Genomic DNA, 10,000 nt, shown 5'->3' with positions numbered 1-10,000 from the left:
ACGCAAGCAGTGTATGGTACGTAAACGACCCTCAGCCAGGCGTGGTCCAGGAATTGTATCCGTGGACCGCAATGTGCGTTCGAAATGTCGATGTTCATGTGTCCTGCAGTTCACACGTTGACGCGCAATTAGCTGCGTTCTTCATCGACCCACGAGCCAAGTGATCCACCGTTCAGGGTAATCGTATAAATTTTATATTTCACATATATAATTTTATTCTCATTTGTTCGACCTAATATCTCTCTTCTTTCAAAGAGAAGATAAAAGTTGATACCTGAATCTCCGACCAGCGCGCGAAGGAGATTCAGGCGTCGCCTTGGAGACGACACCGAAGCCTTTCGAGACGAAAAACGTTCAAGTAATATGTATATATTTCTCGACGTTCCGGGCGTATAGTGCATTCAAAAACCCGCGAAAGACGCAGAAGACTCGCACGCGTGGAAACGACGGGGATATATTTTGTATCCTACCCGATACTGAATCCATCGCGTGCAGTCGACCCTCGCGTTCTTCCGATCAGACGCATCTATTGTTGCGCGCATGTTTTCGCGTCGCATCGCGCGAAACGTTGCACGAATCGTACCGATCGATCGATTGAAAGCAAATAATGAAAAAAGACTTCACAGCTGGCTCTTTGCCGGTCATTCGTCCCATGTTATCTCTTGCCGCGAAATTGGCGCGCAAGAGTTGGGTGTCAGACGCGCGGCTTTAAAACGAGCTTCACGGCCGGTCCCTTCGTTACCGCTTTCGTTCTTTCTCTCGGAACGACCATGAACGAACACGACGAGCGACGCTACGGCATACACACGTCCACGGATTCGATTAAAAAAACAGACTTCACAGCTGGCTCTTTGCCGGTCATTCGTCCCATATTATCTCTTGCCGCGAAATTGGCGCGCAAGAGTTGGGTGTCAGACGCACGGCTTTAAAACGAGCTTCACGGCCGGTCCTCTCAATTCCGTGTACGGTACACGCAAGATGCGGGTTCCACTTCCAGACTACCCGGTCCCTTCTCTCTACGAGAATCGATAGTAGAAGAACGGCTCGAAAACGCGTCTCAGAGACTAGGGGAAAAGAAGCGGTATGCGAGCGAAACGAAAACGCATTATGGAAACGTCGCGAAACAATGTTCGACGGTTGCTCGGTTCCAATCGTGCGGCCGTTTCAATTTCTCGTGCGCTTCACCGTCCCTCCGTAACTCTGGCCGATCGCGTATACCGAAGAGCCGACACGCGCAAAAACCACAGGCATTGTATACTGTATATATATATGTTACAGTCACAGCCTTCGCGCGTTTTACTCTCCGACGCGGGGTTTCCACGACGAAAGAGAGACAGTTTCGTGGCGGGTGACTCGGCCGAATCGCTACGACGGGTATTTCTATTATAGAACGAATCATCGCCACCCTTTACCAGTGCCCGACGAAGGAATCACAAGGTCATCTGGAGTTTACAATGCCAGCGACGGTAATTCCAACGAAGACCCGATAAGTCAACTCATCGTTCTATTTCTCCCCGTACAGAAAAGCGAATCGACGCTAACGCACCTCGCGCAAGCACGAACGTTCTCTTCGCGTGGATCATCCCATCGTCGAAAGATGTAAAGACGCATTGGAGATCGTGGTCTCTGGCGGGCTCATTGCACGCCCCACTGCATATCTTTCCTCGAATCGAGAATGATTCGTCCACTAAGGCTGCGAAACTACGCGTCGAGGAAACTAGGGGAAAGAAGCGGGATGCGAGCGAAACGACAATACATTATGGAAACGTCGCGAAACAATGTTCGGCGGTTGCTCGTTTCCTCCTGCGGACGTTTCATTGCTCGGGCGCTTCACGTCCCTCCGTAACCTTCGCGCGATCGCGTGCCCCGGAGAGCCGGCAACCGGTGAACCACAGGCGTATAAACTATAGTCTTCTATAGCAAGCCTTCGGCGGTTACTCTCCGACGCGGGGATTCCACGACGAGAGAGAATTTCGTGGCGGGTGACATCGGTCGAAACGCTACGACGGGTATTTCTATTATAGAACGAATCATCGCCACCCTTTACCAGTGCCCGACGAAGGAATCACAAGGTCATCTGGAGTTTACAATGCCAGCGACGGTAATTCCAACGAAGACCCGATAAGTCAACTCATCGTTCTATTTCTCCCCGTACAGACAAGCGAATCAACGCTATCGCACCTCACGCATGCACGAACGTTCTCTTCGCGTGAATCGTCCCATCGTCGAAAGATATAGCCGCTTGGAGATCGTGGCCCATCAAGTTCTTCCGTAACTCCTGCGCGATCGCGTACCCCGGAGAGCAGGCAACCGGTGAACCACAGGCGTATAAACTATAGTCTTCTATAGCAAGCCTTCGCGTTTACTCTACGACGCGGGGATTCCACGACGAGAGAGATTTTCGTGGCGGGTGACACGGCCGAATCGCTACGACGGGTATTTCTATTATAGAACGAATCATCGCCACCCTTTACCAGTGCCCGACGAAGGAATCACAAGGTCATCTGGAGTTTACAATGCCAGCGACGGTAATTCCAACGAAGACCCGATAAGTCAACTCATCGTTCTATTTCTCCCCGTACAGAAAAGCGAATCGGCGCTATCGCACCTCACGCAAGCAGGAATGATCTCTTCGCGTGGATCGTCCCATCGTCGAAAGATGTAAGACGTACAGAAATCGTGGTCCATCACGATTATTCGTAACTCTCCGAGTCGCGTATCTGAGAGTAGGGCAAACGGAGAACCACAGGCATAAATAATACTATATATTTCTTATATATAGTTAGCCTTCGCGTTTTACTCTCCGACATGGGGATTCCACGACGAGAGAGAGTTTCGTGGCGGGTGACTCGGCCGAATCGCTACGACGGGTATTTCTATTATAGAACGAATCATCGCCACCCTTTACCAGTGCCCGACGAAGGAATCACAAGGTCATCTGGAGTTCACAATGCCAGCGACGGTAATTCCAACGAAGACCCGATAAGTCAACTCATCGTTCTATTTCTCCCCGTACAGAAAAGCGAATCGACGCTATCGCACCTCGCGCGAGCACGTAACTACTCTTCGCGTGGATCGTCCCATCGTCGAAAGATGTAAGACGCACGGAAATCGTGGCCCATCAACGTTTTTTTGTAACTCTGCCGATCGCGTATCACAGAGCCGAGACGCACATACCACAGGCGTATAATACCGTTTTCTTTCGTATGGTAAGCCTTCGCGTTTACTCTTCGGCGCGGGTTTTCCACGTCGAGAGAGACTTTCGTGGCGGGTGACATCGGTCGAAACGCTACGACGGGTATTACTATTATAGAACGAATCATCGCCACCCTTTACCAGTGCCCGACGAAGGAATCACAAGGTCATCTGGAGTTTACAATGCCAGCGACGGTAATTCCAACGAAGACCCGATAAGTCAACTCAACGTTCTATTTCTCCCCGTACAGAAAAGCGAATCGACGCTGTTGCACCTCACGCAAGCACGAACGTTCTCTTCGCGTGGATCGTCCCATCGTCGAAAGATGTAAGACGCACGGAAATCGTGGCACATCACGTGTTTTCGGAACTCTGTCGACCGCGTATCTCAGAGACGACGCGCGCGAACCACTGGCATATACTATTATATATCGCGTTTTACCCTCCGACGCGGGGATTCCACGACGAGAGAGAGTTTCGTGAGCGGGTTGACTCGGAAGAAACGCTACGACGGGTATTTCTATTATAGAACGCATCATCGCCACCCTTTACCAGTGCCCGACGAAGGAATCACAAGGTCATCTGGAGTTTACAATGCCAGCGACGGTAATTCCAACGAAGACCCGATAAGTCAACTCAACGTTCTATTGCTCCCCGTACAGAAAAGCGAATCGACGCAATCGCACCATACGCGTGCACGTAACAACTCTTCGCGTGGATCGTCCCATCGTCGAGAGACGTGAGTTTCCATACTATGAATTCGCGTTTTACTCTCCGACGCGGGGATTCCACGACGAGAGAGAGTTTCGTGAGCGGGTTGACTCGGAAGAAACGCTACGACGGGTATTTCTATTATAGAACGCATCATCGCCACCCTTTACCAGTGCCCGACGAAGGAATCACAAGGTCATCTGGAGTTTACAATGCCAGCGACGGTAATTCCAACGAAGACCCGATAAGTCAACTCAACGTTCTATTGCTCCCCGTACAGAAAAGCGAATCGACGCAATCGCACCATACGCGTGCACGTAACAACTCTTCGCGTGGATCGTCCCATCGTCGAGAGACGTAAGTTTCCATACTATGAATTCGCGTTTTACTCTCCGACGCGGGGATTCCACGACGAGAGAGAGTTTCGTGAGCGGGTTGACTCGGAAGAAACGCTACGACGGGTATTTCTATTATAGAACGCATCATCGCCACCCTTTACCAGTGCCCGACGAAGGAATCACAAGGTCATCTGGAGTTTACAATGCCAGCGACGGTAATTCCAACGAAGACCCGATAAGTCAACTCAACGTTCTATTTCTCCCCGTACAGAAAAGCGAATCGACGCAATCGCACCATACGCGTGCACGTAAACAACTCTTCGCGTGGATCGTCCCATCGTCGAGAGACGTAAGTTTTCATAGTATTAATTCGCGTTTTACTCTCCGACGCGGGGATTCCACGACGAGAGAGAGTTTCGTGAGCGGGTTGACTCGGAAGAAACGCTACGACGGGTATTTCTATTATAGAACGCATCATCGCCACCCTTTACCAGTGCCCGACGAAGGAATCACAAGGTCATCTGGAGTTTACAATGCCAGCGACGGTAATTCCAACGAAGACCCGATAAGTCAACTCAACGTTCTATTTCTCCCCGTACAGAAAAGCGAATCGACGCAATCGCACCATACGCGTGCACGTAAACAACTCTTCGCGTGGATCGTCCCATCGTCGAGAGACGTAAGTTTTCATAGTATGAATTCGCGTTTTACTCTCCGACGCGGGGATTCCACGACGAGAGAGAGTTTCGTGAGCGGGTTGACTCGGAAGAAACGCTACGACGGGTATTTCTATTATAGAACGCATCATCGCCACCCTTTACCAGTGCCCGACGAAGGAATCACAAGGTCATCTGGAGTTTACAATGCCAGCGACGGTAATTCCAACGAAGACCCGATAAGTCAACTCAACGTTCTATTACTCCCCGTACAGAAAAGCGAATCGACGCAATCGCACCATACGCGTGCACGTAACAACTCTTCGCGTGGATCGTCCCATCGTCGAGAGACGTAAGTTTCCATACTATGAATTCGCGTTTTACTCTCCGACGCGGGGATTCCACGACGAGAGAGTGTTTCGTGAGCGGGTTGACTCGGAAGAAACGCTACGACGGGTATTTCTATTATAGAACGCATCATCGCCACCCTTTACCAGTGCCCGACGAAGGAATCACAAGGTCATCTGGAGTTTACAATGCCAGCGACGGTAATTCCAACGAAGACCCGATAAGTCAACTCAACGTTCTATTGCTCCCCGTACAGAAAAGCGAATCGACGCAATCGCACCATACGCGTGCACGTAACAACTCTTCGCGTGGATCGTCCCATCGTCGAGAGACGTAAGTTTCCATACTATGAATTCGCGTTTTACTCTCCGACGCGGGGATTCCACGACGAGAGAGAGTTTCGTGAGCGGGTTGACTCGGAAGAAACGCTACGACGGGTATTTCTATTATAGAACGCATCATCGCCACCCTTTACCAGTGCCCGACGAAGGAATCACAAGGTCATCTGGAGTTTACAATGCCAGCGACGGTAATTCCAACGAAGACCCGATAAGTCAACTCAACGTTCTATTTCTCCCCGTACAGAAAAGCGAATCGACGCAATCGCACCATACGCGTGCACGTAAACAACTCTTCGCGTGGATCGTCCCATCGTCGAGAGACGTAAGTTTTCATAGTATTAATTCGCGTTTTACTCTCCGACGCGGGGATTCCACGACGAGAGAGAGTTTCGTGAGCGGGTTGACTCGGAAGAAACGCTACGACGGGTATTTCTATTATAGAACGCATCATCGCCACCCTTTACCAGTGCCCGACGAAGGAATCACAAGGTCATCTGGAGTTTACAATGCCAGCGACGGTAATTCCAACGAAGACCCGATAAGTCAACTCATCGTTCTATTTCTCCCCGTACAGAAAAGCGAATCGGCGCTATCGCACCTCACGCAAGCAGGAATGATCTCTTCGCGTGGATCGTCCCATCGTCGAAAGATGTAAGACGTACAGAAATCGTGGTCCATCACGATTATTCGTAACTCTCCGAGTCGCGTATCTGAGAGTAGGGCAAACGGAGAACCACAGGCATAAATAATACTATATATTTCTTATATATAGTTAGCCTTCGCGTTTTACTCTCCGACATGGGGATTCCACGACGAGAGAGAGTTTCGTGGCGGGTGACTCGGCCGAATCGCTACGACGGGTATTTCTATTATAGAACGAATCATCGCCACCCTTTACCAGTGCCCGACGAAGGAATCACAAGGTCATCTGGAGTTCACAATGCCAGCGACGGTAATTCCAACGAAGACCCGATAAGTCAACTCATCGTTCTATTTCTCCCCGTACAGAAAAGCGAATCGACGCTATCGCACCTCGCGCGAGCACGTAACTACTCTTCGCGTGGATCGTCCCATCGTCGAAAGATGTAAGACGCACGGAAATCGTGGCCCATCAACGTTTTTTTGTAACTCTGCCGATCGCGTATCACAGAGCCGAGACGCACATACCACAGGCGTATAATACCGTTTTCTTTCGTATGGTAAGCCTTCGCGTTTACTCTTCGGCGCGGGGTTTCCACGTCGAGAGAGACTTTCGTGGCGGGTGACATCGGTCGAAACGCTACGACGGGTATTACTATTATAGAACGAATCATCGCCACCCTTTACCAGTGCCCGACGAAGGAATCACAAGGTCATCTGGAGTTTACAATGCCAGCGACGGTAATTCCAACGAAGACCCGATAAGTCAACTCAACGTTCTATTTCTCCCCGTACAGAAAAGCGAATCGACGCTGTTGCACCTCACGCAAGCACGAACGTTCTCTTCGCGTGGATCGTCCCATCGTCGAAAGATGTAAGACGCACGGAAATCGTGGCACATCACGTGTTTTCGGAACTCTGTCGACCGCGTATCTCAGAGACGACGCGCGCGAACCACTGGCATATACTATTATATATCGCGTTTTACCCTCCGACGCGGGGATTCCACGACGAGAGAGAGTTTCGTGAGCGGGTTGACTCGGAAGAAACGCTACGACGGGTATTTCTATTATAGAACGCATCATCGCCACCCTTTACCAGTGCCCGACGAAGGAATCACAAGGTCATCTGGAGTTTACAATGCCAGCGACGGTAATTCCAACGAAGACCCGATAAGTCAACTCAACGTTCTATTGCTCCCCGTACAGAAAAGCGAATCGACGCAATCGCACCATACGCGTGCACGTAACAACTCTTCGCGTGGATCGTCCCATCGTCGAGAGACGTGAGTTTCCATACTATGAATTCGCGTTTTACTCTCCGACGCGGGGATTCCACGACGAGAGAGAGTTTCGTGAGCGGGTTGACTCGGAAGAAACGCTACGACGGGTATTTCTATTATAGAACGCATCATCGCCACCCTTTACCAGTGCCCGACGAAGGAATCACAAGGTCATCTGGAGTTTACAATGCCAGCGACGGTAATTCCAACGAAGACCCGATAAGTCAACTCAACGTTCTATTGCTCCCCGTACAGAAAAGCGAATCGACGCAATCGCACCATACGCGTGCACGTAACAACTCTTCGCGTGGATCGTCCCATCGTCGAGAGACGTAAGTTTCCATACTATGAATTCGCGTTTTACTCTCCGACGCGGGGATTCCACGACGAGAGAGAGTTTCGTGAGCGGGTTGACTCGGAAGAAACGCTACGACGGGTATTTCTATTATAGAACGCATCATCGCCACCCTTTACCAGTGCCCGACGAAGGAATCACAAGGTCATCTGGAGTTTACAATGCCAGCGACGGTAATTCCAACGAAGACCCGATAAGTCAACTCAACGTTCTATTTCTCCCCGTACAGAAAAGCGAATCGACGCAATCGCACCATACGCGTGCACGTAAACAACTCTTCGCGTGGATCGTCCCATCGTCGAGAGACGTAAGTTTTCATAGTATTAATTCGCGTTTTACTCTCCGACGCGGGGATTCCACGACGAGAGAGAGTTTCGTGAGCGGGTTGACTCGGAAGAAACGCTACGACGGGTATTTCTATTATAGAACGCATCATCGCCACCCTTTACCAGTGCCCGACGAAGGAATCACAAGGTCATCTGGAGTTTACAATGCCAGCGACGGTAATTCCAACGAAGACCCGATAAGTCAACTCAACGTTCTATTTCTCCCCGTACAGAAAAGCGAATCGACGCAATCGCACCATACGCGTGCACGTAAACAACTCTTCGCGTGGATCGTCCCATCGTCGAGAGACGTAAGTTTTCATAGTATGAATTCGCGTTTTACTCTCCGACGCGGGGATTCCACGACGAGAGAGAGTTTCGTGAGCGGGTTGACTCGGAAGAAACGCTACGACGGGTATTTCTATTATAGAACGCATCATCGCCACCCTTTACCAGTGCCCGACGAAGGAATCACAAGGTCATCTGGAGTTTACAATGCCAGCGACGGTAATTCCAACGAAGACCCGATAAGTCAACTCAACGTTCTATTACTCCCCGTACAGAAAAGCGAATCGACGCAATCGCACCATACGCGTGCACGTAACAACTCTTCGCGTGGATCGTCCCATCGTCGAGAGACGTAAGTTTCCATACTATGAATTCGCGTTTTACTCTCCGACGCGGGGATTCCACGACGAGAGAGTGTTTCGTGAGCGGGTTGACTCGGAAGAAACGCTACGACGGGTATTTCTATTATAGAACGCATCATCGCCACCCTTTACCAGTGCCCGACGAAGGAATCACAAGGTCATCTGGAGTTTACAATGCCAGCGACGGTAATTCCAACGAAGACCCGATAAGTCAACTCAACGTTCTATTGCTCCCCGTACAGAAAAGCGAATCGACGCAATCGCACCATACGCGTGCACGTAACAACTCTTCGCGTGGATCGTCCCATCGTCGAGAGACGTAAGTTTCATAAGTAAGCCTTCGGCGTTTTACTCTCCGACGCGGGGATTCCACGACGAGAGAGTGTTTCGTGGCGGGTGACTAGGCCGAAACGCTACGACGGGTATTTCTATTATAGAACGAATCATCGCCACCCTTTACCAGTGCCCGACGAAGGAATCACAAGGTCATCTGGAGTTTACAATGCCAGCGACGGTAATTCCAACGAAGACCCGATAAGTCAGCTCATCGTTCTATTTCTCCCCGTACAGAAAAGCGAATCGACGCTATCGCACCTCGCGCGAGCACGTAACAACTCTTCGCGTGGATCGTCCCATCGTCGAGAGACGTAAGACGCACGGAAATCGTGGTTCATCGCGTCTTTTCCTACTCTCTTGAATCGCAATTTCGTATAGAGCCTACACACGCGAACCACCGGCATATACTATTTCTTCTCTCATAGTAAGCCTTCGCGCGTTTTACTCTCCGACGCGGGGATTCCACGACGAGAGAGTGTTTCGTGGCGGGTGTCTCGGCCGAATCGCTACGACGGGTATTTCTATTATAGAACGAATCATCGCCACCCTTTACCAGTGCCCGACGAAGGAATCACAAGGTCATCTGGAGTTTACAATGCCAGCGACGGTAATTCCAACGAAGACCCGATAAGTCAACTCATCGTTCTATTTCTCCCCGTACAGAAAAGCGAATCGACGCTATCGCACCTCGCGCGAGCACGAAACAACTCTTCGCGTGGATCGTCCCATCGTCGAAAGATGTAAGACGCACGGAAATCGTGGTTCGGCGGGCTCTATGCGCCTTGTTCAAAGTAAAAAAAAAAAATTTCGACGGACGGGAGAA

The 10,000-nt window shown here is 50.5% G+C and overlaps 1 non-coding gene across 1 annotated transcript; it reads right to left on the bottom strand.

Moving 5' to 3' along the window:
- Positions 1-25: 25 nt before the first annotated feature.
- On the bottom strand, positions 26-180 carry LOC143175515 (5.8S ribosomal RNA). The gene has a single exon (XR_013000275.1). It is a non-coding gene; the product is annotated as a 5.8S ribosomal RNA (ribosomal RNA).
- Positions 181-10,000: the final 9,820 nt, after the last annotated feature.

The sequence above is a fragment of the Nomia melanderi genome, unplaced genomic scaffold (genome assembly GCF_051020985.1).
Source record: "Nomia melanderi isolate GNS246 unplaced genomic scaffold, iyNomMela1 scaffold0098, whole genome shotgun sequence".
Taxonomy (NCBI): domain Eukaryota; kingdom Metazoa; phylum Arthropoda; class Insecta; order Hymenoptera; family Halictidae; genus Nomia; species Nomia melanderi.
This window is presented reverse-complemented; position numbering and strand designations above follow the sequence as displayed.